Source organism: Nannospalax galili, unplaced genomic scaffold (assembly GCF_000622305.1).
Source record: "Nannospalax galili isolate Female #2095 unplaced genomic scaffold, S.galili_v1.0 scaffold1387, whole genome shotgun sequence".
NCBI classification, from domain to species: Eukaryota; Metazoa; Chordata; class Mammalia; order Rodentia; family Spalacidae; genus Nannospalax; species Nannospalax galili.
The window spans coordinates 42,324-69,955 of NW_008355976.1; the positions used below are offsets into that span (position 1 = coordinate 42,324).

At 42.8% G+C, this 27,632-nt stretch overlaps 1 pseudogene; it reads left to right on the forward strand.

Annotated features, from left to right (window-relative positions):
• The first annotated feature begins 12,835 nt into the window (after positions 1-12,835).
• On the forward strand, positions 12,836-18,185 carry LOC115067799 (annotated as a pseudogene).
• Positions 18,186-27,632: the final 9,447 nt, after the last annotated feature.

Genomic DNA, 27,632 nt, shown 5'->3' on the forward strand with positions numbered 1-27,632 from the left:
CATGAAGTTAAAATTATCATTACTTGGTAACCAATTATATATCCCAGTAGAGAAATCAGCTGGGTTTGTCTAAAGCAGGGGTTGGTCCCAAATAGGGGTGATTTTGCCCGCAAGAGAACATTTGGCAATATCTTGAGACATTTTTGGCTGTCCTAATTTGAGACAGGAGATGCTGCGTGATGTCTAGAGGATGGAGACCAAGAATGCTGCCCTAAAGACCGTCCCCATTAAAAAAAAAACCAAACAAACAAAAAACAATTACCCAGTCCCAAACGTCACCAAGGTCAAGATATCCTGGGTTAAAATGATTCTTAGAATCTTATCTGATATTCTGGGCAACAGGAAAAGCCATGAAGTGCTGTCACATGAGCCATCAGCACTGTATCCATTCACCTCAGGTAAGTCTGAGGAAGACACCAGCTATAACTACCTCAGCTTACAGAACTCTCTAAAATCACAGGAGGAAAAGTTACCATAGACTGACCGCTCATTTTTTTAACTTATATGTATGACCTACAACATATGTCTTCAATGTTATCTCTGAGAGGGTACATAGTCATTAATCACATCAAAGGACTTAGGCACAGACCATATATCATGTTGGCCAAAAAGTGTTTTCTCAAAATAAATCACAGACTCTTGTGGCTCAATTAGGAGATCCTGGGGCTAGGGTAGTGGCTCAGTGGTAATGTTTGCCTGGCATGTATATCCAAGATCTTAGGTTTGAACCCTAACATCACTAAAAAATAAGTGTGTGTGTATATGTGTGTATACTAGAAGAGCTTTGGATTTCTACACCTGGAAGAGATTCTGCCACTCGTGCCTCCCAATATTTGCTGTAACAAACAGGAAGCAGTAAGAGCTCCTTTTATATCTGCTCTACATTGAAGAAAATGAACCATGAGAAAGCAGGGGAAGGTCTGCTCAGAAGGGGGTAGCAAGATGAGGAGACTGGGCAGGAGAACCAGCTGTGCTGGATGCTCTCTCGTGCCTGGGAAGAGAACAACATTTTTCAATATGGATCTCTTGGACCTTACATCATTGATAAAGCAGGCAGAGGGGCTCTCATTCCCCTTCCTGTGGACACCAGCTGGATTTTCCTCTACCCACCAACGATTCCCAACACCCAAGTGACCCCAAAGATGTTGTCCTTTAATTTCTTTCCTCTCTATTGGAAATCCAACCTGAGTAAGCCTCAGATTAATGTCCAGCCTAATGGGTACCCATCCCCATCGTGGGATGTCTGTGTTTGGGATCCCAGCCCTCAGCATTCTGTGAACTTGATGTGTGAGAGAGGCCTCCCCTGTCTGGGCCTGGATCCTCTCTGGCCATGAAGGGTGCCTTTCTGGGCTTATCATTCTCCACTGTCTCTAGCTCTGGAAATCAACAAACTTTTGCTGCCAGATATTACCCTGTGTTCTATTCATATGTTAATTAGTGTTCTGGTGTCTGATGAAATCTTAATTCTTTGCATATCTGGTGGCAATCATTTGATTCATATGATGGGATGGGAGGCATCTTTCCTCTGCTTGCCTCTTTACCTTGCCTGTTTATCATCTTTTTTCCTCTAAGGCCTGATAGGAATTTTTAAAGCTTACAAAAATTTCCCTGGAAAAGTTCAAAGCTCTCTCTAGAATCATCTTTGAGTTTGTTTTCTATGTCTTCAGTGCTTCTATTTTCCAGAGAAATTTCAGTGCGAAAGACCATGGAAATATCTCAGAATCTAATCAGAACTTAAATTACCTCAGTTTTGAAATCTCAGTCCTCTATTCTGTCGTGTGTGTGTGTGTGTGTGTGTGTGTGTGTGTGTGTGTGTGTGTATCCATGTGCGGGGGTACAGGACAGGTGCATGTGTGTCATGGTACATGTATGGGGTGACAGGATTACCTTGAGGTGCTGGTCTACTTTCCACCTTGTTTTGAGCAAAGTCTCTTCCCTTTGCAGCTCTATAAGCCAGGCCAGCTGGCCTTCCAGCTTCTGGAGAGTCTCCTGCCTCCATCTTCTATTTCTCTGTAGACATGCTGGGATTGCAGATACCTGCACTTTATATGGGTTCTGGGAATCCAAACACAGGTCATCAAGCTTGCGTGGCAAGCACTTTTACCCACTAAACCATCTCCCCAGTCCCACCGCCATCCTGTTTTCTGACCACACCAGTTAGATTGTCCAGCTCTTGATTTGTCCTTGAATATCTCATAGAGATGCTGGGTCTCCAGACTTCCTTCCATCACCACGGCCTCCTGCTCAGTTCAGGAACCTGGATATTTAAAGAAAACAGTAGCAGCCATGCCCTTCTGCCTGGAGCCATGTCTTCTGACTCCCACGAGCCTTTGATACCCCCATAGATGCACCTGTAGTTTCCATTGCTCATTTCAGCTGGTATCCAACAGAGTTTTCTGTTCTTTCTGCATCACAGTGGATGGAACTTGGCTGGACTAGAAATGGTCTGTATGTCATTTTGTTTTGTGATGGGATAAGATTTCACATAGCCTAGTCTGGCCTAGAACTTGATATATAACCAAAGACGACCTTGAATTCTTGATCTTCCTGCCTCCACTTGAGTGTTGGAATTGCAGGCCTGCACCACCTTGCCCAGCTTGGCCTATATCTCTTAACCTGAGTGCTACTCCCTATTCTAATGCAGTGGCCCCACCTTTCAGGACCCTAATACATTTCAGGAGTGCACTACAGGTTAACTGGGGGCATCTGGTTGGGAACACCCGCCTCTTCTATTTCCTGAAGGCTCCACCAGCCCCATCTCCAACATAGACCCAAACTTACCTGAGCTACCAGAGAAGCCGTGAAAATTGCTAGCAATTTTTCATTTGTTTAATTTGCTTGCATCTTGGGTTTTCAGAGTTAATAGTGCTTTATTCTCCTTTGTCTTTATTTCATTGTTGTTGTGTGTTTTCTAAACTGACATTCCGAAATGCCTCCTGGCCTGAAACCAGCAGGTCATGCTAGTGTGGAACAAAAGCACATTCTTCAGTAGAACCCCCTAAGAAGACTAATGCCAATGCCTGAGCCTTGCCACTAAATTACATCTAGTGAGTAGCTATTTGTTGAAAAATAGATGTGAGGTAAATTGCCTGAAATGTCCATTTCCTCTCCCACTGTAATGAAACTCGGAGTGAGAACCTCCATAAATGATGCTGGTACTGCACTTTTCTGGAGGGCGAAGCTGAAAAGCTCCTGTCAAGTAATAATGGAAGGCATTGAACCGAAGTGGGGGGCTTTTGATGGAATTCTCTTGCAGCTCTGCTAATTCTGTCGCAGTACGCCCAGTACGTGCCACCAGAGCTGTTCTGAGGAAGTTACTGAATTGCTTGTTCTGTTCTGGTTTATTTGTTGCTTCCCTTTCCCTCCGAGTTTTCAAGTTCAGTTTAAAATTGTTCATTTGCTTCCTGTTTGTTTGTTTTTTTTAATGACTGGGGTGCATTTTCCCCATTGCTTCAGTACAGCCAACAAGCTGATCATGTGATGTCATCAACCATGTCTATATCTGCCTGACTGGTCCCCTGTGGAGAATGAGCAGTGTCCCTTCACCCACTGGTCAAGCCAGAGTATACCATAGGCCACCCAGAGCCCACAGTAGGGTTTCTCTCTTGTCCAGTATGAAATTTCATATTATCCTTTCACAGAGCTTGTGTATGAGACATGGCAATGACTGCCTACTGACTGTCCTCGGAAAAAGTGAGTGCTGTGGCTTTTATTTAACTTCATCATTTGGATCTCTAACAGACCCTAGCCATCTCTTCATCCTAGGGACCTTCTTTATGATGAAGGAAGAGTAGCTGTCAGTAAAATGAGGGTCCAGGGATGGGAAACATTACCTGTGTACCATTAGCTACCAAGTTGGAATCAAAAGGTGATCTGTATGTCTAAAATTCATGTCATCTATTAGTTAACAGTCCTATCTATTAGTTAATAATGTCATGTATTAGTTAATGATGCTTTATATTAGTTAATGGCATCATCTATTAGTTAATGATGTTATATATTAGGTAACAATGTTGTCTGTTACTTAATGGTCTCATCTATTAGTTAACAATGTCATCTACTAGTTAATAATATAATCTGCTAGTTGATGATGGCATGTATTAGTTAATGATATCATCTATTAGTTAATGATGTCACATATTATTTAACGATGCTCTATATTAGTTAATGGCATCATCTATTAATGATGTCATGTATTAGTTAACCAAGTTGTCGATTAGTTAATGGCATCACCTATTAATTAACAATGTCATCTATTTGTTAACAGTGTCATCTATTAGTTAGCTCTCTTTTGAGTTCTCCCTGATCTGACTCTGATTCTGAGTCAGATTTCACACTAGATAATGAAAGTGGGGCATGAGCACTGGCTGCAGTATCATTGCATCATTCTGTGCTAATCCCAGTCAACCCCCATCCCAGGGTTCAGAACCCCAGAACTGTATTTACACTTATAGCCTATAATGCCTTAGGTAAGCTCTAAAATAAGTTTCTCAAAGACATGATTGTTTGTTTTGTCAAACTGGCCTCATGACTGAGCATATCTAGAAAAAATGCTGCATTTTTCATTTTCTTCCATGGAAGATGTCACTGAGCAACCACTGGGGTGGCTGAAGAAAGAGGCCACAGATATGTACGTGACAGGTCATCCTGTCCATCTGATTTTTGTTGTTGTTTAGGGTTTTGTTTGTTTCTTTATTTGTTAAGACAGGGTCTCCATGTAGCCCTAGCTGGCCTAGAACTCACTATATAGACCAGGCTGGCCTGGATCTCACAGAGATCCACCTGCCTCTGCCTCCTGAGCTCTTGGGTTAAATGCATGCACCACCACACCCAGGTCCAACTGATTTTGGGGTTTACTTACAATGGATGCTTCTGTTGGGCATTTTTGAGGAACACAATTGTCTTTACACACCACGTTTGTTCTAAGAGGCCCATCTACATATCTCTCCTCCAGGCCATTTTTGTTACAAGCTACAGATCATGATGGTAGATCAAAGAAGAGACAATAAACAAAGAATTGTGTAACCAATCAAGGAATTCAGCCAATTAGTAAGTTAATCTATTTTCTATATGCAGGACCTAGGGAAATAATTGGATCCATTGAACCCCTGTACTGATGGACTGAGGTCAAAATTCCATTTATTAATGACTTCCATAAGCCCTTATTCTGACCATTTTGGGCCTCGATGAACAAGATCAACATAGAACCAATATCCTATTGCTGCCCTAGAGTTTGGGTATTTTTCCTCCCAATGCATAGCCAATTGAGCAAGATGCTGCAGGCCTTTCTAGGGAAGGCTTGAAGGAAAAAGTGTTTTTAATAATATGCCTTTTTTAAGATTTTTTAAGTTTATTTTTATTTATGTATATGAATGTTATACCTGCATGTATGTAAGTGCACCCCTGTCCTGCAGTGTCTGCAGAGGACAGAAGAGAACATAGGATCTCCTGGAACTGGAGTTAGCCCCAAGGTGGGTGTTGGGATTCAAACTCAGATCTCCTAAAAGGACAGCCAGTACTCTTAACTGCTAAGCCATCTCTCCAGCCCCCTGTAACAATCTGCTTATGGGCATATCCCAAGTTCTTAAAGGGATGTAGCCTTCAATCAACAGTGAACCAACTTCATTTGGAAATTAGGCATGAGGTAGTGAATTCCCACTGTGCCGACCAGAGTAGGAATGTTGGCTCCCAGTCATATAGATAAAGTCATATCTTTTTAGATTATCCATCTGTTCCTGCTGAAGAAGTCCATGATCAATTAGTTTCTACCACAGAGCTCTGAAAGTCAAATCTCTCTAATAGCCCTTCTGTTCCTGACCTACATTGTTGTAATGACCCCCCTTGCTTCTGAAGTTAAGAGTCGCCACCTGCCTCTGCCTCTGCTGAATCTTGCTATTTCCACTGAACTCAGAAAGCCCAGTTCTCAAGTGGAACTCCTGCTGCTGTCACTGGCATTGCTTTCTAAGGATGCCCATCACCCACACGTATCTTAATGCTGTGGTAAATGAAGCACCCTCTAAGGCTTCCCTGGGTGCTAATCAGGGGCAGCTGGGGAAATTGCAGATTTAGGTCCACTCTGTTTCCTGTCTCCTCATTTTAGACACTTGGCACATTAATTTCATTGACTGTAGGCTACTCTATCCCCATGCTTCAGGAAACTGGAGAAGTGAGCTGCCAAAGGCACTTGTGGGCACTCATGATAAGTACTATAGCGTGAATCCCCATAAATACACTCCTGTCAATCATTTCATGCTGATCAAATTTAGAAGCTCTCCTGTTTGGCCTGATGCATTCTATACATGCCTCCACCCCAGCTTAAATGTGACAGCCACAGGCTAATGACTCAAAGAAAAAAATAAGCAATATAAAATTCTTATTTCTAACTTTTATTTATTATTATCAGGAGACACACCTGTGGAGAACAAAGGACAGAGGACAACTTTGTGGAGTTCTCTCCTTTTACTTTAGGTGGGTTCTGGGAATGGAACTCAGGTCACCAGGCTTATACAGGAGGCATCTTTACCCTTTGAGCCATCTCATCAGCCCCTACTCTACAATGTAAACATTTTAATGTGCCTCTAAGTCCCTGGTGGCCAGTGTTTTCCTCTTTGTGCTTGTGTCAATCACTCAGTATAGAATATTCTCCTGTTGCTCTCTGACTATCGAATCCTTCATGGTTACACTGAAGGACTCTCACTTCCTGTAACCTGTAAATAAGGGGAATAGAATGCCTCCAAGGAGTCAATGTTTTAGAACAGCACGTTGCAGAGCAGGAACATAGAAAAGTCATTCAGAGAGGCAGGGAGGATGTGACTTTATTTACATCAGTGGTTCCTCAGCCTGTTTAGGGAACAAATCATATTGTGAGTCTCATAAAAGCTATCGCTCCTCTCCACAGAAATTGTACATGAGTACAAGTCTTTTTTAGTTTTCATTGAGCTTTTGTGCATTTCATACAACAGTTCTTAATCAAATTTAGACTCCCTCCCCATCCACGTCCCTACAGTTCCCCTCCCTGCCAGACCACATGCATTCTGCCATATCTAAATTAATTTTTGTTAGATATGTATGAAAATGTCACAATGAAATCATTACTTTATATACTATCATTATGCTTTTCCTTCTTTGCCCCCATTTCTCCCATTCCAGAGTCTCTCTTCAGTCTACTGGTTGTTTCCTTTGGTATACAGAGGCTTTTTGGTTTCACTCAATTCCATTTGTCAGTTCTTAGGATTATGTTGGATGGACATGAAATTTTCATTCAAGTTTCAGGTGCTCTGGAATCCATAGTTATCAAATTCATAAACCCATATGCCTTTCTGGACTGATTCAATGTACTGAGTATCTAAAAAACAAAGAACGTCCATTAGAAAGGGGTGAGTGATGCACAGATACAGGCACGGGCGCAGGGGGCACAAAGACACACACTATCAGTGCCCAAGCAAATATTAATCATTTGAGAGACTCTGGGCCAGGAAATGCACCTGCTGTCCTGGTCTGAGGAGTGGGTAGGTTGGGAATTTCACCTTCATGTGGTGTAAGTTCATTGACCATTCAGATCAACAAATTCCCTTTCAGTTGAATTCATGAGTACCAAACAAACTTGTGATTATAATTTGGCTTCTTGGAGAGCCTGTCTACAGGGCAAAAGTGCTCCAATAGTATAGTTTATGAGTGTCTACATGCCTCTGGCAGAAAGAGTTCCAGTGAGAATTAACTAACACACAACTATTGGTGATGTTTCTTTTTCTTCTGAAGACAGAATCTCACTATGCAGCCAGGGCTGGCCTCAAACTCACAGTCTTCTTACCTCAGCCTCCCAACTGGTGGGATTACAGGTATGTGCCATCACCCCAGTTGTTGGTGTTTTTAAATACAACATTCTCTGAGATTGACTAGTGTGAGTCCACATATTAAAGATGATTCTAGGTTTCTGAACGTCCATAGCAGAGATGCAACCTCTCTGAAAGACTGCTCTGGGTTTCTAAGCCTGAAGCTCCAAGAGAACTTGATTCAGTTGTCAAATCTCTCATTTAAACCTCTCAAATGTGTTGTCTTTGGACACAGTAAGCCGGAGTCACTGACTTGGTTAGTTTGGCTTGGGAACTAAATGAGAAAAATCATACACAGATTGTTCAGTCTCTTCTGCAGAACAAAAGGACTTTAGTTATTTATATACATTGGGGAGTTGCAGACACCAGGTACAGTCATGCAGTTTCCCCTGACAACTAATTATTATGTGACACTTTAGGATTCAAAATTTCTTACCATAAGAAATAATGTTAAGTTTTTGAAGACCTAATATTTTTGAGGTGACTTCACATAATCTAACAAAGTCACCTTTTTTTAAGAGAGAAAATATTGAACAGATGGTTGCAAATAAAAACTCCCCATGCCAGCTACAGTCTTGTAACAATTCTCTCCATTTTTTTCTAACAAGGCCTTAGGAATGGTTTCAGAACTCTGCATTTTATCTGACTTACACCTTAATAACACTTCTCTCCCTAGAATTTCTTTCTTCCTAGCAAGCGAGAGACAAGGAGGTTACTGTCTTTATCTTCAGGCAAGATTTTATGAGCCCAAACTCAATGGATAATGCCAGGTTTGTAGAAACCTAGGAATTAATAACTTGAATATGAAAATAATACATTATGAGAAAAAATATATCAGTCATACTTCACCCATATGAATTGTTGCCAAAGTCAAGTCTAAACTCTCAGCCTGAATTTAAAGTCCTTCCAGAAAGTACCCTGATCCTTATATCCATTTTGCCCTCAATCCTAGGTCTGGCAAACCATTGTCTTGATGGGGATTCAAGTGGGGTAGTTAGTTTACTTTTGGATACAGAGTCTTATTATGTTGCCCAAACTGGCCTGAAACTCACTATGTAGCCCAGGCTGGCCTTGGACTCACCATCTTCTTGCCTCAACTTCCACAGTACTTGGATTAACATGCCTGTATCACAATGCCTGGCTTGCAGATAGTTCATTTAGGAGATACAGGGGTCACCTGCAGGAGACAAAGGAAGTGATATAGAGGAGGGATGTCCCCCAAGAAAGGATGTTGCTAAGCAACTTCCCCAGAGAGCAAGTGGAGCTTAACCCCACTAGAAACTTCTAGAGGCAAAAAAGTGAAAAAATGTGCATATCAAAGTCAAATCCATAGAGAGACAGGGAGCTAGGTATTTTCTGAAACTTCCATCAGTAATTTCGGCTGGGGGCAACCCCAGGGACTGTCAGCTCCTTAGTGCCACCCATGTAGAGTTCAGAGGTCAAGCTCTGGAAACAGCCCTCAGAAGAGCAATGCAGCCAACATGGAGATGGTAGGATCAAGGATCAAAGGGATTCAGGCCATGCACTGAGAGTATCTGCCACATCTGGTCCCTGCTCTAAAAACAGTGTATCTCCAGTTTTTCTCTCCAGAAAACCACCCTCTTTTCTTCCTTCAGAGTTGCCTCAAATCCTTCTCTCTTAAGCAGCTTTCTCCAGATAGCCCTCTATATGCCACGAGTGAATGGGAGAACTTACCAACAAGTTAGACAACAGTGCCCTCCTCTGAGCAGACACAGCCCTGGGGACCACAGCTTGTCCAGGAGACCACATCTGTGTAAGAAGAAAATGGGGCTGGTAATCCTAGCACTTGGGAGGCAGAGGCAGAGGGGTAGAGGGTGGGGTGCAGGGAGGTAATCAGGAGTTCAAGGCCAGATTAGGTTACATAATGATTTGAGGCCAGCCTGATTTACATGAGATTCTGTCTTTAAAAAAGTGGGGCTGGAGAGATGGCTCAGCAGTTAAGAGCACTGGCTGCTCTTGCAGAAGACCTGGGTTCAAATTCCAGCACCCTCATGGCAGCTAACAACCATCTTTAACTCCCCTTACAAGGGATCTAAAGCTATCTTCTGACCTCCATGGGCATTGCACAACACCGGTGCACTTATGCACATGCAGGTAATACACTCATACACATAAAATAAAAATAAATAAAATTTAAAATAAATAAAAAAATTTTAACAAAGCAAAACAGAAATAGGGTCCCTAATGAAGTATCTTCTACCCATGGGCACAGCTTGTAGGTGAAGCATGGACTGGCCTTCACAAGGGTGCACTCCCTAAGCAGACATCTTTAGGCAGTATACAAACTGAGCGACAGTACCAGGGAATCCTACCTACTCTGCTCACTTCTCTCCTCTGTAGCCATCCAGAACTTACACATAGCATAACTTGTCAGCAGAACATGATTACATCAGACACTGAATGTGTGTACTGAGTGGCAGTTCCTTAGTGTATTCATTAAAGTGCTTTGTGACTAAGGGGAAGGAAGGAGAAAGTAGGTGTTCCAGAACCAACTGCTGGAAGAAGCAAGAAAGCAGAAAATGGAAAGTGGCATATTACCCATACTCCCTTGGTCTCTAGGTACTTCTTCCAGTGGGACTACAGGATGATCTCCTCCTATGTCCAGGATAATAAAACAGGTGCTCTCCAAACTTGGCATGCCCAATACCCATTTCATGATATATGCAAAATGACACAGGAGAAGAAGGGAATTGAACTCAGGTCATCAGATGCAGGCAGGTACCTCTACCCCCAAGCAATCCTGTCGGCCCCTACTTTTTATGTTTTGAGATGGCATTTTACCATGTTAACCCTGGCTGGCCTAGATTGAGATGAAATGTTCTTACTGTTCAGTGCTTAGGTAAAACCTAAACTGGGGAGCAGTCCAAATGTGGGCACCATGTGCTGTTTTCAAGATCATACCTGTTCATTGACTTTGTGCAATGTGCCAGTTCAATAATTGCTTCTTTTTAGAAAAACATTTAAAGTTGGGCTGGAGAGTTGGCTCAGTGGTTAAGAGCACTGTCTGCTTTTACAGAGGACCCAGGTTCAATTCCCAGTACCCACATGGTGGCTAACAACCATCTGTGACTCCAGTTCCAAAGAAATTTAATGCCCTCTTCTGACTTCCATGGACACTGGGCAACATGGATACACTCACACATGCAGTCAATACACTTATACACATAAACGAAACAAAACAAAACGTTTAAGCTGGCCATGGTGGTGCACACCTTTAATCCCAGCACTCAGGAGACATAGACAGGTGAATCTCTGTGTGTTCAAGGCCAGCCTGGTATACACAGTGAGTGCCAGGCTAGCTGGGGCTACAGGGAGACCCTGTATCAAAAAGACCCCCCCAAAAAAACATTTAAAGTTATATTTACACTCATAGAGAAATTAAAGTTGGAGATGGTTGTGGTGGCACATGCCTGTAATCTTAGTACTTGGAAAATAGAGGCAGGAGAATCAGGAGTTCAAAGTCAACCTCAGCTACATAGCAAGTTCAAAAACAGGGTGGGCTATATGATGCCTTGTCTCAAAGAAACCAAAATAATAATGATAAGTAAAAATGGGTGTGGTGCCACATGCCTATAACCCCAGCACTCGGGGGCTGAGGCAAGAGGACTGCTACAAGTTTGAAACCAGCCTGGGCTATGTAAAGAAATCCAGGCCAGCCAGAGCTATATAGCAAGATACTTTCTTAAAAGATAAAAAGTAGGGACAGGGTTGTTCAGTGGGTAGAGGTATCTGTCTGAGCCTGACATCGTGAATTCAATCCTCAAGACCCATATGGTAGAAGGAAAAAACTGATTCCCATAGGTTGTTCTCTGACCTCCACACATAAGCCCCCCCTCGCCCCCACCACCACACACATAAATGTAAAAAAAATTTAACATAAAAAGTAAACTAGCTAGGGATAGTGACACATACCTGTAATTCTAGCATTTTGGAAGGAGCAGAGGTAGGAAGATAACCAAGTTCAAGGCCAGCCTGGTCTAGAATCAGGCTAGTTCCAGACTAGCCAGAGTTATATAACAAGTGTGTCTCAAAAAAAAAAAAAAAAAAAAAAAAAGGTGGGGGGAGGCTGGGGATGTAGCTCACTTGGTAGAATGCTTGCCCAGCATACACAAAGCCATGGGTTCTATTCTCAGGACCACATAAACAGGGAATGTTTCCACAGCGCATGTGTAGAGGTCAGAGAACTTCTCTGTGGAGTCAGCGCTCTCCTTCCACCTTTATGTAGGTTCTGGGATTGAACTCAGGTCACCAGGCTGTGTGCAGCAAGTGCTTTTCCACACTGAGCCATCTCCACAGCCCTCATCCTGGAGTTTCTAAGTACTCTTCTCCATTCCTATCCCCGTCATGCTGAACTCAGAAAGCCTCATCATGAACTGGAGAGATGGCTCGGCAGTTAAGAACATTTGCTATTCTTCCAGAGGACCCGGGTTCAATTCCCAGCACATGGTAGCTAATAACCATCCATAACTCCAGTTCCAGGTAATTCAACACTCTCCTCTGGCCTATGTGGGCACTGCATGCACATGAGGCACTTACATGCATGCAAGCAAAACTCTCATACACATAATTGTTTTAAAAATCATCATTACAAAAATAACAAGCCAGCTATGGTAGTGCAGGCTCCCAGAACTTAGAAAGCTGAGGCAGAAGACTCAGGAGTTCAGAGTCATCTTTGGCTACATAGTGATTTTGAAGCCAGTCTGAGCTATATAGTATCTTTTCTCAAAAACAAAACAAACAGGTCCAGTGCATGCCTTTAATCACAGCCCTTGGGAGGCAGAAACAGGTAGATCTCTGTAAGTTTGAGGCCGGCCTGGTGTACACAGCAAGTTCCAGGCCAGCTGGGGCTACAAGGAGACCTTGCTCTATGAGTGACTACTTGTCACTATAATCTCTTTTAACAACTTGACTGCATATGTTGCATTTCCAATAAAAATCTGAATAAGAAGAAGTTGGTGATTCACCCAAAGGAACTTGAATACATGACGAGAGAAAGGTAAGAAAGCAGAATATTCCTGTCCTGAGAAGCCAAGTTCCACCATTTTAGCAAAGCACCAGGCAGCCAGCAGAGCTGACCAGGGTCCAGAGGACCATTTATTCTGCGTGATTACATTTTAGGATTACTAAAGAGACATTATTTTCCCCACTTGGTATTCGTCTTACCAAGAATAGAATTGATCACTCTCACTTCACCTCCTGTTCCTATTTCCCCAGATACTAACTCTTCCTTCTTTTCCCCCTAAATTGGTATTTTCAGAAAAGGATTAGTTTAATTTAGGCTCCAATTTTTTATTCATAGACCCTCCCCCATCTTCCACAGTTCACATTTACCATGGATCCTGATTACTTCAGAGCTCTGACTCTTCCTTTTGAAGATTTTTATTTTTCTCTTGTGTGTATGTGTGCGTGTGTGTGTGTGTGTGTGTGTGTGTGTGTGTGTGTGTGTGTGTGTTTGGTGGGGAAGGGGGCGTTTGCTGTGCGTAGGCTGGTGTTCATGCACTCAAGGCTGATGTCAGGATTCTTTCTCTATTGCTTTCTACATTATTCCTTGAGGCAGGTCTCTCAGTCAAATTCAGAGCTCATCAATACAGTTAATCTGGCTAGCCAGCTCGCTCCCATGATCCCCTATCTCTGCCTTCTGAGTGCTGGAATTATAGCAGTCTACACAACCATCCAGTATGTATGTTGGTCCTCACACTTGTGTGGTGGTCTTTTTTTTACCACTGAGCCATGTCACCAGTTCCAACTCTTATCTTGAAAATACTATATTTCATCTTGGGCTGGAGAGATGGCTCAGTGGTTAAGAACACTGAGTTTTTGCAGAAGACCCAGATTTGAATCCTAGCACCCACATAGTGGCTAGCAACTGTCTATAACTCCAATTCCAGGGGATCTGATGTCTTCTTCTGTCCTCCTTGGGTGTTGCATATGTGGGTGCACTTATACACATGCAGGCATAACACTCATACACATAAAAATAAAGAAAATTTTAGGGGCTGGAGAGATGGCTCAGCAGTTAAGAACACTGAATATTCTTGCAGAAGACCTGGGTTCGAATTCTAGCACCCACATGGCAACTGTCCATAACTCCAGATCCAGGGGATCCAATGGCCTCTTCTGTCCTCTTCGGGCATTGCATGACACAGGTGCACTTACCTACATGCAGGCAATATATGCATACACATAAAAAAATTAAAATAAAATATTTTTTTAAAAACAAAATTAAAAAAAATAAAATAATAGATTTCATCTTGCAGAATGAACCTGATGGTCATTTCTTGGTGCATCTGGTCACTGCATCTTGCTCTTTATGGGCTCTCCTTAACCTTCAAAGCCTCTCAGCTTCTATATCAGTGCTGCAAATTTTAGGGACAAGTTGTCTATTCCATTTTTTCTGGCCATGAGATTTTACTCCTGTTTTGCTCATGCCTTCAGGGTGGCTCCTCTATCTTAGCCTAAATAATTCTTATCATGCCCACCACGGAGCTTTGTGGGTATTGGTGTGGTCAAGTACACCTCTGCCTTTGAGGCTCCTCTGCCTTTCTTTGTGTTGCAAGCATGTGTGTGCACGTGAGCTCCTCAGGTCCCAGTGATGCTCAAGACATACTGACCTCCTTCAGTGAAGTTTTCGTTTGCTTTAGAACAAAGGGTTGAGGCCACCGTGACCCATTCGATCACATTCAAAGCCTCTCCCTTAATTTACTTATTTATTCCTTTTCATTCCCATTCCTTACTCCCAACTATAGGTAACCAGTCTAATATATTGAGTGTTTGTCCTTTTCAATGTTTGTTTGCATGTCTGTTTCTAAGATAGGCTCTCGTGGGGGCTGGAGAGATAGCTCAATGGTTAAGAGCACTGACTGCTCTTGGAGAGGACCCAGGTTCGATTCCCAGCACCCACATGGCGGCTACGAACTGTCCTTAACTCCAATTCCAAGGGAATCTGAAGCCCTCTTCTGACCTCTGTGGCATTGCATGACACAGGTGCACTCACATACATGCAGGCAATACACTCATACACATAAAAAAATAATAATAATAAATAAAATATTTAAAAAAGATAGTCTCTCATATAACCCAAATATAGTCTAGGCTAACCTTGAACTCCTGAAGATTCACCTGCCTCCCCCTCTGAGTACTGGGATTATATCACCATGCCTGGCTTGATCATGTTCCTTATAAACTATATTATCTTAGGTACATGAATTTTAAACTTATGAAATGATGTGTACCATAACTCAGTGTTTCTTTTTTGCTTCCTGTTGTTGTCTTGTGTTTAGATAGAGTACCATACCATGCATTCCAGGTTGGCCTTGAACTCCTGTCAAAGAGAATGACCTTGAACTTCTTACCTTCTTGCCTCCATCTCCAAGTGCTGAGATTGCAGGTGCATGTCACTGTGCCAGATTCATGCCATGCTGGGGTTTGAACCCAGGGCTTCTTGCATGCTAGGCAAGCACTGTACCAACTGAGCTATATCCCCAGCCTCCTCATTATTTCTTTTCTTTATCTATGTTTTTAAGACCTAGTGGTGGATATATACCTCGTTTGCTGCTTCTAACTGATGCATAGTGTCCCAACCTCACATTTTACCTATTTAGTCTCCCAGTGACAGGTAAATAGATTGCCTCCAATGCACCACTTCTTTTCAAAATAAAAATTTGCAATGTGCACCCTTGTACATCTCCCATTTGGACATGTGTGAATTTCCCCTGGCTACCCACCCAGGAGGGAAATAATTGGGTAGCAAAGCACATGAGCTCTCTATTTTAATGAATCCTGCCAGGTTGCTGTTAGCAATGGTCGCATGAGTCTGCTCTGCGTGTGAGTGTGTGAGTATCCCTACATTACCAAATCCTTGCCAACATTTAGCATTAATTAGTTTTCTAATTTTTGCCAGTTAGAAGGGCAAAAGTGATTCCTCAATCTGAGTGGCAGAGCGGCATGTGGCAGTGTTGCAGATGGATTACCCCCACCCCCACCTCAAATCTCACATCTACTCAGCTGTGAAAATCCATCTCTTAAAACCATTTCCCTCTCTTTCTCTCTTTGCCATAATCCAGGAATAAGTTTCCCTCTTGTAATCGCAATCACCCACCAATATTCTGTATCTGCTACTAAACTAATATTATGAAAGCACAGCCCTTTTTAACCTAAAACTCTAGTTGATGGGTTAGATTTTCTTTCTAGCTAGAACCTCTTACCCTAATAAAATATCAATCAATTGGAGATATTGTTCTTAGATAAATCTCCATAGAGGATAGTACTTGGGAAGGAGAGGCAAGCAGATCTCTGTGAGTTCAAGGCCAGCCTGGTCTATGTAGAGAATTCTCGGTGAGCTGGGGCTACAGAGAGACCCTGTCTCAAAAAGACCAAAATAAAACAAAACAAAACAAAAACCTCCATAGAGGAATCATTTTGTTGATTTGTTTGTTTCTTTGTTTTAAAGTTGTTTTATTTTGTTTTGTTTTATTTGAGGCAGGGTTTCACTCTGTAACTCAGCCTGGCCCAGAACTTACTATGCAGCCCAAGCTGGCAACCCTCTGGCCTCATCTTCCCAAAGGCTAAAATTACAGGTGTGAGCCACCATGTCAGGCTTCACACACACACACACACACACACACACACACACACACACACACACCTCTCTCTTGCTTCCTCTTTTTTTTTTTTTTAGTTCATGTAGCCTAGGCTAGCCATGAACTCCTTATGTAGCTAAGGAAAACCTTTAACTCTGGTTCTTCCTACCTTCACCTCCCAAGTGCTGGCATTACAGGCATGTGCCACTGTTGGCCCCGCCTTGGCCCAAACTCTGCTGCTACTGGAAGGCCATTGCTCACCGGCCCCCCACCGGCCCCCATTATGGAAAGTCCGGGGAAGAGAGAGACAGATGGGGTGAGAGGGGCCTCAGTTGGCGGCAAATACAGCGGGAAGAAAACACCCAGGAGACTGTGTCAGTGGACAGCTCATTTATTATGGTGGAAGCAGAGGTTTATATAGGAAAGTTTCCCGGGGAAAGAGGAGGGGTTGGTTTTCTGGAGGACAGGCAGGTGGTGGGGAGGGAGGAGGCTTCTAAGGCTACAGTGGCCTTTGTCCTGTCCTCTGGGCACAGGATTAAAGGATTAGAGACTTAATAATTTTGCTTGGGGGTTGTTGGGTAAGAGACAGTGTATCTAGAATAGAGCCGGCCAGTTTCCTGCTGTCCTCACTAGGAGGTCTCTGGCCTGGCTATGCTCTACATTCCAGGCACTCCTGACTTATCCCAACATGCCACCATATCCAACTGAATTTATTTTATTTTAAAATTAATTTATTGCCAGGCATGGTTGTGCACATCTTTAATACCAGCACTCGGGAGGCAGAGGCAGATGGTTCTCTGTGAGTTCCAGGCCAGATGGGGCTACAAGGAGACCCTGTCTCAAAAAGTCAAAAAAAAATTATGTATATTAGTATTTTGCCTGCATGTATGTAAGTGCACCACATTCATGCAATGCCTGCAGAGGCCAGAAGAGAATATCAGGTCTCCTGGAACCAGAATTAGAGACATTTGTTAGCTGCATGTGAGTGCTGGGAACCGAACCCAGGTCCTCTATAAGAGCAACTAGTGCTCTTAATCACTGAGCCATCTCTCTTGTCCCTTCCCTTTTTTGAGGCAGGGTTTTCCTATGTAGCCCTGACTAGCCTGGAACTCACATCTAGTGACCAGTTTGAGTGCCTCCCAAAGTCACAGTGATCCTCCTGTCTCTCCCTCCCCAGTGCTGGGATTTCAAGTGGGCAGCACTGTGCCCAGATGGAATTCACTCTTTGGAGTCAAGGAAGTAGTTAAGTGAGGTGTGGTAGGATATGCCTACAATCCCAGCACTCAAGAGACTGAGCTAGGAAGTCTGTCATGAGTTCCAGGTCAGCCTGGGCTACAGAGTAAGTCCCAGATCAGCCTATGCTAAAATGACAAAGGAAGGATCAGGACTTCAAGAGTTCAAGGTCATCCTCTGCTACATAAGAAATTACAGGACAGCCTAAGTTATAAGACCTTGTCTCAAAAAGGAAGCAAGCATTTCCCGAGTGGACACGGTGGCTAACGCTACCACTAGCAGCTCCTGCCTCTAGAGCTTGTGGACAAGTATATAGGATCACGAATTCCCATTGTGATGAAGAGTGATAAATTGTTGGTACACTTCTAGGAGTTGATGATGTGTCAATATGGTCCTGGAAGATGTCATAGAGTTTGAAATTATGCCAGAAGGAAGAAGGATTACTAAATTAGATCAGATTTTGCTAAATGGAAATAATATAACAACACTGGTTTCTGGAGGAGAAGGGCCTGAAGTATGAATGATTTCCTTGATTTTGTTTCTTTTACTTTTAATGTTTAGATTCAGTAATGCTGTTTCCCATTAAAGGGAAATACTTCAAAGATGTACACGCATTGTTCTAAGCTAATCGTGGTTACTTGATAAAAGAAGAGTTTGGTTGTTTTTTTAAAAATAAAAAATAAAATGTTTTTGGCTAAAAAAAAAAAAGCAAAGAATTGGGGAATGGAAAGGAATGGCAATTTACTCCAAATATCTAAGAGATTCTTACAAAATCCAAACAGCACTGCAGTCTGAGGGGAGTTCGGAAGTCCGAAGTGTAAACTGACAGATCTCTGGAGTCATTTCTCTCCATCCTGCTCTCCTGTCTCTCGGCCTGCATGGCCAAGGCCACTGTCCCACACATCCCTAGTGTCAGTGCTGCAGATGCCATAACCCACAGAGACCAAGCTCATTTTCTCTTGCTTCAGGATTAACTCACTTTGCCGACCTCCTGGAATTCCTGCCACCCAGAAGGTCTGACCAATACCGAAAACGATAGAGGAAATGAAGCACTGTAAGTGACAGTCACAGTTTGTTTGTAGCTACCAGAGAGGAGCAGAAGCCTTCATTACTTGGTCTGGAAAAGGTCAGATCACAAGAAACAAAGCGCACAGCACATGTCAGCTGCAGCCAGGTGTTCTGAACTTGGAGCCTGATGCAGAAGTGTCATGTGACTGGTCTGTTGCTGGAGTGAATCTGAGGTGGTTTGCAGCTTGTGTCCCTGGGGCATTTGGAACTGTACCTCTGAGAAGGCAGTGGAAGTGGGCTGGATGAACATGGTTATTTCTGTTCTGCCAACCTTACATGAGCGTACATTACCTCTCAAACTCTGCTGGCCAGAACTCAGTCCTAGGTCCACAGACTCCTGCAAGGAAGGCTGGGAAAGGTGCTCCAGATTCAATGCCAGCAAGGAGAGGAAAGAAGTCCAGTAAGCAGGCCTTCCACATCACCCAAATGGCTTCAAAACCCTTCACATTCCAGAAAGCCAGTTCTGATCTCTGAAGACCCTTTCCTCCCTTCCTGCCAAACCTGCTTGTACTAGTCCATGTACATGGATCAGTTCTACATGGGAGGGGATGAGGGTATTTTTGTTGTAAAAAACAGGGAAGCTTCCTGTTTAGGGAAATGAAAGAAACAGAAAGAAAAAGGTGTGTAGTGGTTATTCCCCAGCTGCATCAAAGAATCTCACAGAACACTAATGATCTCAAGGCTCAGGAATAGAGAGGAATCTTCCCTATCTGAACCTGCAGCACCAAATACATATTTATGTCCATCTCCAAGTGAGGGAATGGGGAGATGAGGAGAGCAGATGAAATGCCATTCTACACAGAGCCTAGAGCATCCAACCAACCTCTGCAGGCTCCCAAGGCATGCTGTGAGTTTTACCCACTGTTTGAGGGTTGATGTAGAGGGGTTTTACCCACTGTTTGAGGGTTGATGTAGAGGGGACGTATTTATCCAAAAGTCAAAAACAGTATAATTGGGGCTTATAAGAGAGACGGCTCAGTTAGGAGCACAGGCTGCTCTTGCCGAGGTTTGGTTCCCAGCACCCAGGTGGCAGCTAACTCCAGTCCCAAGTGATTTGATGCCCTCTTCTGGCCTCCATGGGCATTGCATGCATGGGTGCACTTGCATGCAGGCAAAGCACTCATACACATAAAATAAAAAAATAAAAATAAATAAAACAGTATACACGTGGCAGGGAGAAGTAAAGAATTCGACACTCACAATTGAATTAACATTAGAACATGGTTAAAAATAATGCAAAGTGGGCATGGTGGTACCTACTTAGTCACTGCACTCAGGAAGCCAAGACAGGAGCCTCGTAAGATCCACAGGAGCCTGGGCTACCTAGATCTTATCTCCAAAAAAGAAAAGAATAAAAGATATGTAAATAATTCATAATAACCAAGGCATAGAACTAGTCTACATGCCCTAGATGGGTGAATAAAGAAAATGTGGGGACTGGGAGATGGCTCAGTGGGTAAGAATGCTTCCTCTGCAAGCATGAGGACCTGAGTTCAAATCCCCAGCACCCATTAAAAAACATCTGGGCATGGCTGCATGTGCCTGTCACCCCAGCATTGGAGGATGGAGACTGGTGGATCCTGAGAGCTCACTGGTCAGACAGCCTAGGCAAAATTGTGAGCTTCTGGTTAACTGAGAGATGCCATCTCAAGGCAATAAGGCAGAGAGCAATAGAGGATGATTCTAGATGTCCTCTGGCCTCTGCATGCATGTGCATGGGCACACACTCATATGCATGTAACACACACACACACATACACACACACAAAAAAAAATAAGTAAAATGTAAAAAAAGAAAATGTGGCCTATATGCACAATGGAATTTTATGCAGCTATAAAGAACAAAATTATGACATTTTTATGATAAGTAAAATAAGCCAGATTCAGAAAGACAAATGTTTTCTTCCATAAGTGGAATTTAGATTTGAATATAAATAAATGAACAGATGAACATATAGGGGGAACTCTGGGGGAGAAAAGGTATAAAGGGATAGGATGGAGGAACAGGAGAGGGTAATGGAGTAAAGACAAAATACCTCGTTTTCTCACACAGGCAGAATACGCATATCTGTAAGTACATATGCGTGACATGACAGGAACACAGAGGGGCTGTTCAAGAGGAGGAAGGGGGCTAGCAAGGGTGGGGATAGGAGAGGGCAGTGTCACGATGGTAAATAAGAGCAAGGTTCAATGATACATTTATATGAAAATGTCATAATGAAACCCATTATATTAATAAAATACAGTAAATCATGTCATTTCAGCTATATCCTTATTAACCCAAAACAATATTTTTATTTGCATTTTTGTCAGGCTTATCCCCAAATATTCACATATTTTGACGAAAATAATCACTGTTTAAAAGACTAGCCTGTTGGGGCTGGAGAGATGGCTCAGTGGTTAAGAACCCTGGTTGTTCTGGGCTGGAGAGATGGCTAAGAGGTTAAGAGCACTGACTGCTCTTACAGAGGACCTGGGTTCGATTCCCAGCACCCACATGGCAGCTACAAACCATCCTTAACTCCAGTTCCAGAGGAATCTGCAGCCCTCTTCTAACCTCCACTGTATTGCATGACATGGGTGCACTCACATACATGCAGGCAACACACTCATACACATAAAATAAAAATAATAAAATTTAAAAAAGAAGCTTAAAAAAGGTTGCTCTTGCAGAAGACCTGAGTTCGAATCCCAGCACCCACATGGCAGCTAACAACTGTCTGTAACTCCAGTCCCAGGGGATCCGACAGCCTCTTCTGACCTCCATGGGCATTGCACAATACGGGTGCACTTGCCTACATGCAGGCAATACACCCATACACATAAAATAAAAATAATAAAAAAATTTTTTAAAAGACTACCCTGTAACCTTGTCTTAGTCTTTTAACTAGAACCTAAGGAGGCATGGTGACTAGACATGACATGGCATCCTGATGGGATCCCAGACAACACAAAATATTAGTGAATACTAAGGCACTTTGAATAAAGCATGGACTTTAATAATAAGGTGTCAATATTGGTCCACCAATCGTGATAGTTGTGCCACCCTAAGGTAAGAGGTTGCTAATGGGAAACTAGGTCTGGGTACATGGGAATACTCTGTGCTCCTCTCCATTTTTCTGCAACTCTTAAAACTTTTCTAGCAAGTCAGGTCTATTTTTAAAAAGACTACATTATTATTCCCTTCAGTAGCTGTTTTTCTAGCATTAGGCATTCACACTGGTTCTGGTTTTCCACTGTTAAAAATAATATTCTAAGAACATCCCGTACCGTGACCTTTTAAATGAGTTCAGAACCAGAGTCAGCTTCGGGTAGATCCAAGATGGAGGTGTACTCCCATGATCATTTTTACCTCTTCCAAGCCCTAAATAACAGATTTCCCCAGCTTATCAGCTGCTTAGACCATCAACCTAGACCTCAAGCACTTCATGCCCCTTGCATAATGCGCTCTATTCCAGTCCCCACCTCTATTCTAGTCTCTAGAGTGAATCCTGACCTGAGGCAAAAAGTAATTCAGGAGTTCTAATCCAATACTCACTGAGTCATTGAACTTCTAGCAAAGAATTCAAGATGTGAGAGGTAATGCTACTCAAGAAACTACTCTTTTAGCAGAGTATGGTGGCTCAGGCCAGTAATCCCCACACTTGGGAGGCTGACACAGGAGGACTGCTGGGAGTTTGAGGCCAGCCAGGGCTTACGCCTCAACACCCATGTCTTTTTTTAATGTTTATAAGTGTATTGCCTGCATGTGTGTAAGTGTACCCATGTTGTGCAGTGCCTGCGGCAATAAGAAGAGGGCATCGGATCCCCTGGAACTGGAGTTATGAGGCCTCTACAAGAACAGCCATCTCTTAACTGCTGAGTCATCTCTCCAGCCCCCGAGACCCATGTCTTAAACAAAACCAAAACAAAAGCAAAAGAGACTAGTACCTCTCTATGCAAATAGCCATTTTACTTAAAATATTTCATAAATTTCTGTTCGTGGTCACCTAAACATGAAGGCTGGCCTGGAACTTGCTTTGTAGACCAGCCTGGCCTCAATCTCTGTGATCTGCCTGCCTCTGCCTCTCGAGTGCCAGGATTAAAGGCATGTGCCACCACACCCAGCTAAGGTTTGCAATTTTTTTTTTTAGGTTTGCATTTTTAAAGTGAGGCTGGTTTCATCCGGTGTGCAGAACTCTTTTCTTCAGATAGTTTCTTCTATGATACTGAGACAATGTTCAGAATCTAACCAAACATGTTTTGGCTCAGAATGTGTCAAGAATGAAAAGTCATTTTTCACTGATCAGCATGATATAATCAAGAGAATATTCCAATTTAATAAATTTGTATCTGCAATAATTACTTTTCTGTTACTATGATAAAACACCATGACCCAGGCCACTTATGGAAGAAAGAGTTGTTTTAGCTTTACAGTCCCAAAGGGATAAGAGTCCATCATTATGGGAGGGCATGGCAGCAGGTGCTATAACCAGAGTGTTGACATCTTCAAACACAAAGCAGAGGAGCAACTGGAAGTGGGGCCAGGCTATGACCTCTCAAAGCTCAGCCCCAGTGACATGCTTCCTCCAGCAAGAGACCATGCCTCCTAAAGATTCCATGACCACCCCAACCAGCACCACCAATGAGGTCCAAATACCAAGTGTTCAAATACTTGAGCCTATGGGAGACATTTCTCATTCAAAGCAGCACAGGGTCCCCAAGCAAAATTAAATTGCTGAGCCAAATGAGTATCAGACCATGACTCTCAAGAGAAAGAAGCCCATAAATGATGAATCCTCTCTTTGGGTAGAAAAAACTTCAGCAAAGAAGGACGGAGGAGATGGCTCAGTCAATGAAGTGCCTGCTACACGTGCATAAGGACCCAAGTTTGAACCCCAGCATCCTCTAGAAAGCGAGGCACTGCGGCCTGCATCTGTAACTCCAGGACTAGGGAGACAGAGACAGGCAGATCTCTGGAGCTCACTGGCCAGCCAGTTTAGCTGAATCAAAGGGTCCCAGGTTCAGAGAGAGCTCTGGTCTCAAAAAAATAAATAAATAAGGTGAACAGTAATGGAGGAAGACACCTGATACCAAACTCTAGCCTCCACACTACGTACACACATGTGCATACACCCACAAGAACACATAAATACATCACATACGCGCACACACACACACACGCACACACACACACACGCACACACACACACACGCACACACACACACACGCACACACACACACACACACACACACACTTTGGGAGGTGGAGTCTACTTGAATGTTCAGGAGTGGAACAGAGAAAAGAAATGATCCTGTAAAATGTCCAAGCCCTGTCACAACTCAGGGCAGTGTGGTATACTTTGCACCCACTGGGAATATCCCTTCACCTCGTCCCATTATTTCCAATGGGCTTCTCCAGAAAGGAAAAATAAGACCTACAGAGCTGAGCCATGGCCCAAGAGCAATGAAACAGGTAAACAACATGTGCACATTTGGTCATGTCCATTTTGAAAAGAAGCATGCCCAGGGCTTCCTTCTAGGAAGCTAGATGGTTCTACACAGCTAGAGTTCTTTGCTATTAACTATCACTTAGTCTTCATGAACACTCTTTCAATCTCTAGATCAAGAAAGAAAACATGTTTACTTCTTCCCTTCACACCTAAAAACCCATTATAGTTAGAAAATATATTTTTTTAAAATGCAAGCCTATAGCAAAGAGGAAACAAGAGAGGGAATATAGGTGTATGAGCAATTTTAACACATTCTCAAGAAAAAGGAGCTAGTGGAGATGTCACAGGTAAAGCGGGTGCAGGAGCTGATGCCTGCGATGTACGAGGATGTAGTGAAGGATGAAGAAGCCCAAGATTCAGAAACATCAGGAACAGCCACTGGAGGAAAGAAGACCCACATGTTAAAGCTAAGAAACAAGAGCAAGTTCTGCCACTAGAACACTCAACCCTCTTTATACCCTGTCCTGCCCCATCTGCACCTGTGGATTGTTACAGGATCACCCCAGAACAAACTCCTCCTTATGAACCATCAAAGGCTCATTAGCATCCTAGGAGTCGTTATGGCCCAACTCTTTTTCAATTTTATTGTTTTTGTTTTGTTTTTTTGGTTTGGTTTGAAGTCTCACACCATAGCTCTGGCTAGCCTGAAACTTAAACGTAGCCTAGGCTGGCCTTGTGACAATCCTCCTGCTTCAGCCTCACAAGTACTAAGATTAGAGATATGAACCTCTGATACTTGGCTTAATGGATCATTCCTGAAAATAAATTAAGTATCACCAAGTATCTAAAAACCTGTCAGATGAAATACAGCCACAGAATAAGAGGCTATGGAAAAAGAGCAACCATCAGGGTTGGGGCTGTCGCTCAGTGGTCGGGTGCTTGTCTAACACACTTGAGGTCCTAGGTTCAACCCACAGTACTACCAAAAAGAAAACAACCAACTCCTAGGAATAAATGTCTACTTGATTACATAAATCATTCAATAGATGTGACATCAAGCATGAGAGATTGACAACATTAGAGCAATAGAACCAAAAGGGGATAAGAGCGCCAGCCAGGCCTGGTGGCATACACCAGTGACTATAGCACTTGGGAGGGGGAAGCAGGAAAATCAGAAGTTCAAGGTCAGCCTGGGCTGCATGAGATCCTGTCTCATAAAAGAGGGGAGAGGATAAGAGACCCTCACTGAGAATGAAACACAATAGGGGTCAAAATCAAAAGATGGAGAAGAATCATGCACCCAGTGCATTTACAAGCTCCTGGTCACACCCGGAGCCAGCTCTAATGGGAAACCTGTTTATTACATGAGCCTTTGTTTACATGAGTTTGAGCTAGGTTTTCTCTTCAACAGTCTTAACTGCTACAGATGTTCTATAGTTCCATATTGCTCTTCAACTTTTTACAAAATTACATTTATTTACTTCTTTGTGTGTATGTGTGTAAGCACACACCTTGCAGAAGTGGGTTCTCGTCCTAGGGATCAAACTCAGGTCAATCAGGCTTGGAAGAAAGCTTCATTACTGATGAGCCATCTCACTGTCCTGCTCTTCAACTTTTTGATTAAACAGAATATATAACGGAATCAGAAGAGAATATCAATGTCTTAACCTCAACAATATAAAAATAAAAGCAGAGACCACAGAAACAGGTGGAAGGAAGAAGGAAAATAAATGAAGCTCGAAGGCACCATCTTAAAAACTTGGGATTGAGAAACAGTTTATAGGTAGTGAAACAAATAAAGGTGAAAATTAGTATTTAAAGTTACAGTGATGGGGATGGAGGGATGGCTCAATGGTTAAGAACACTGACTGTTCTTGCAGAAGACCTGAGTTTGAATCCCAGCACCCACAGGACAGCTAACAACTGTCTGTAACTCCAGTTCCAAGGGATCCGACAGCCTCTCTGTCCTCCGCAGGCATTGCACGATATAGGTGCACTTATGCAGGCAATATACACATACACATAAAATAAAAATAATAAATAAAATAAATTGAAAAAAAAAGTTGCAGTGATAAAGGACCCCAAAGCAATGGTTTGAACATATTGAGAGGACTAAGGCAGGGGATAAAAGATATGGATCCTAAATCAGATGTGGTGGTACAGACCTAGAATTCTAGCACTTGGGTGTTGGCTGGGGCAAGAGGATACAAGTTCAAAGTACCTTCTATTAGCTTGTAAATTCCATGCTAGACTGGGCTACATATGGAGACCCTGTCTTAAAACAAAACAAAAATCAAACAAATGAAAACCAAAAGATATGCATCCTAGGATCTTTGAGAAATTGGAATTCAGTTCTCAAACTACTGGAAAAGAATTTAAAGTACCAAGTAAAAGGGGGAAATTAAAGAAGAAAGAAATTTAATTTAAATTTCAATCCTCACTGGGTGTGGTGACACAAGCCTTTAATCCCAGCACTACAGAGGCAGAGGCAGGTGGATCTCTGTGAGTTCAAGGCCAGCCTGGCCTACATAGTGAGCTCCAGGCCAGCTGGGGCTACAGGGAGACCCTGTCTCAAAAAGACAAAAAAAAAAATTGCAATGTTCAAGTGAAAGAACCTAGGAGAGAAATTTAAATGAAACCCTGAGCTACAGTACTTGTCTACACACCACCCTGGAAGCATTTGGTGCCAGTGAGGTCTACTCTAAGGAGACTGGTATTTCTTTTGTTACTTAGATAATTGATATCCAAGGAATAGGCTTGAATCAGATCATTGGGCTTACATTGGGGCCCAAGGATGCTTCAGCTGATGATTAAAAAAATAAACAGAAGTCGGGGGTGATGGTGCATGCCTTTAATTCCAGCACTTGGAAGGTAGAGGCAGGCAGATCTCTAAGTCTGAGACCAGCCTGTTCTACATAGTGAGTTCCAGGCCAGCTGGGGCTACAGGGAGACCCTGTCTCAAAAAGACCAGAGGGAAAAAAAAAAAAAAGGCTAAGGTAGGAAGATTGCTGTAAGTTGAAGTCCAGGCTGAGCTACATAGTGACAACTTCAAAGCCAACTGGCATACAAAATAAAACTCTGTCTATGATGAATGAATGGCTGAATAAATAAATAAATGAAAATATTTACAAAAGAAAGAACTTCTAGAACATAGGTGGGTATTTGTAGAAATCTAGGCTAATTTTATTTATTATTATTTTTATTTATGTATATGTGTGTACTGCCTGCATGTGTATAAGTGTACCCGTGTCATCCAATGCCCACAGAGGTCAGAAGAGGGCATCAGATTCCCAGAAACAGGAGTTGCAAACAGTTGTTAGCCACCATGTGGGTGCTAGGAACTGACCACCAGTCCTCTGCAAAAATAGTCAGTGCTCTTAATCACTGACCCATCTCTCGAGTCCCAAGCTAGGGTAATTTTGCAGATGAGAATAATGCTGCAAAAGATGAAAAAATATAAATATAA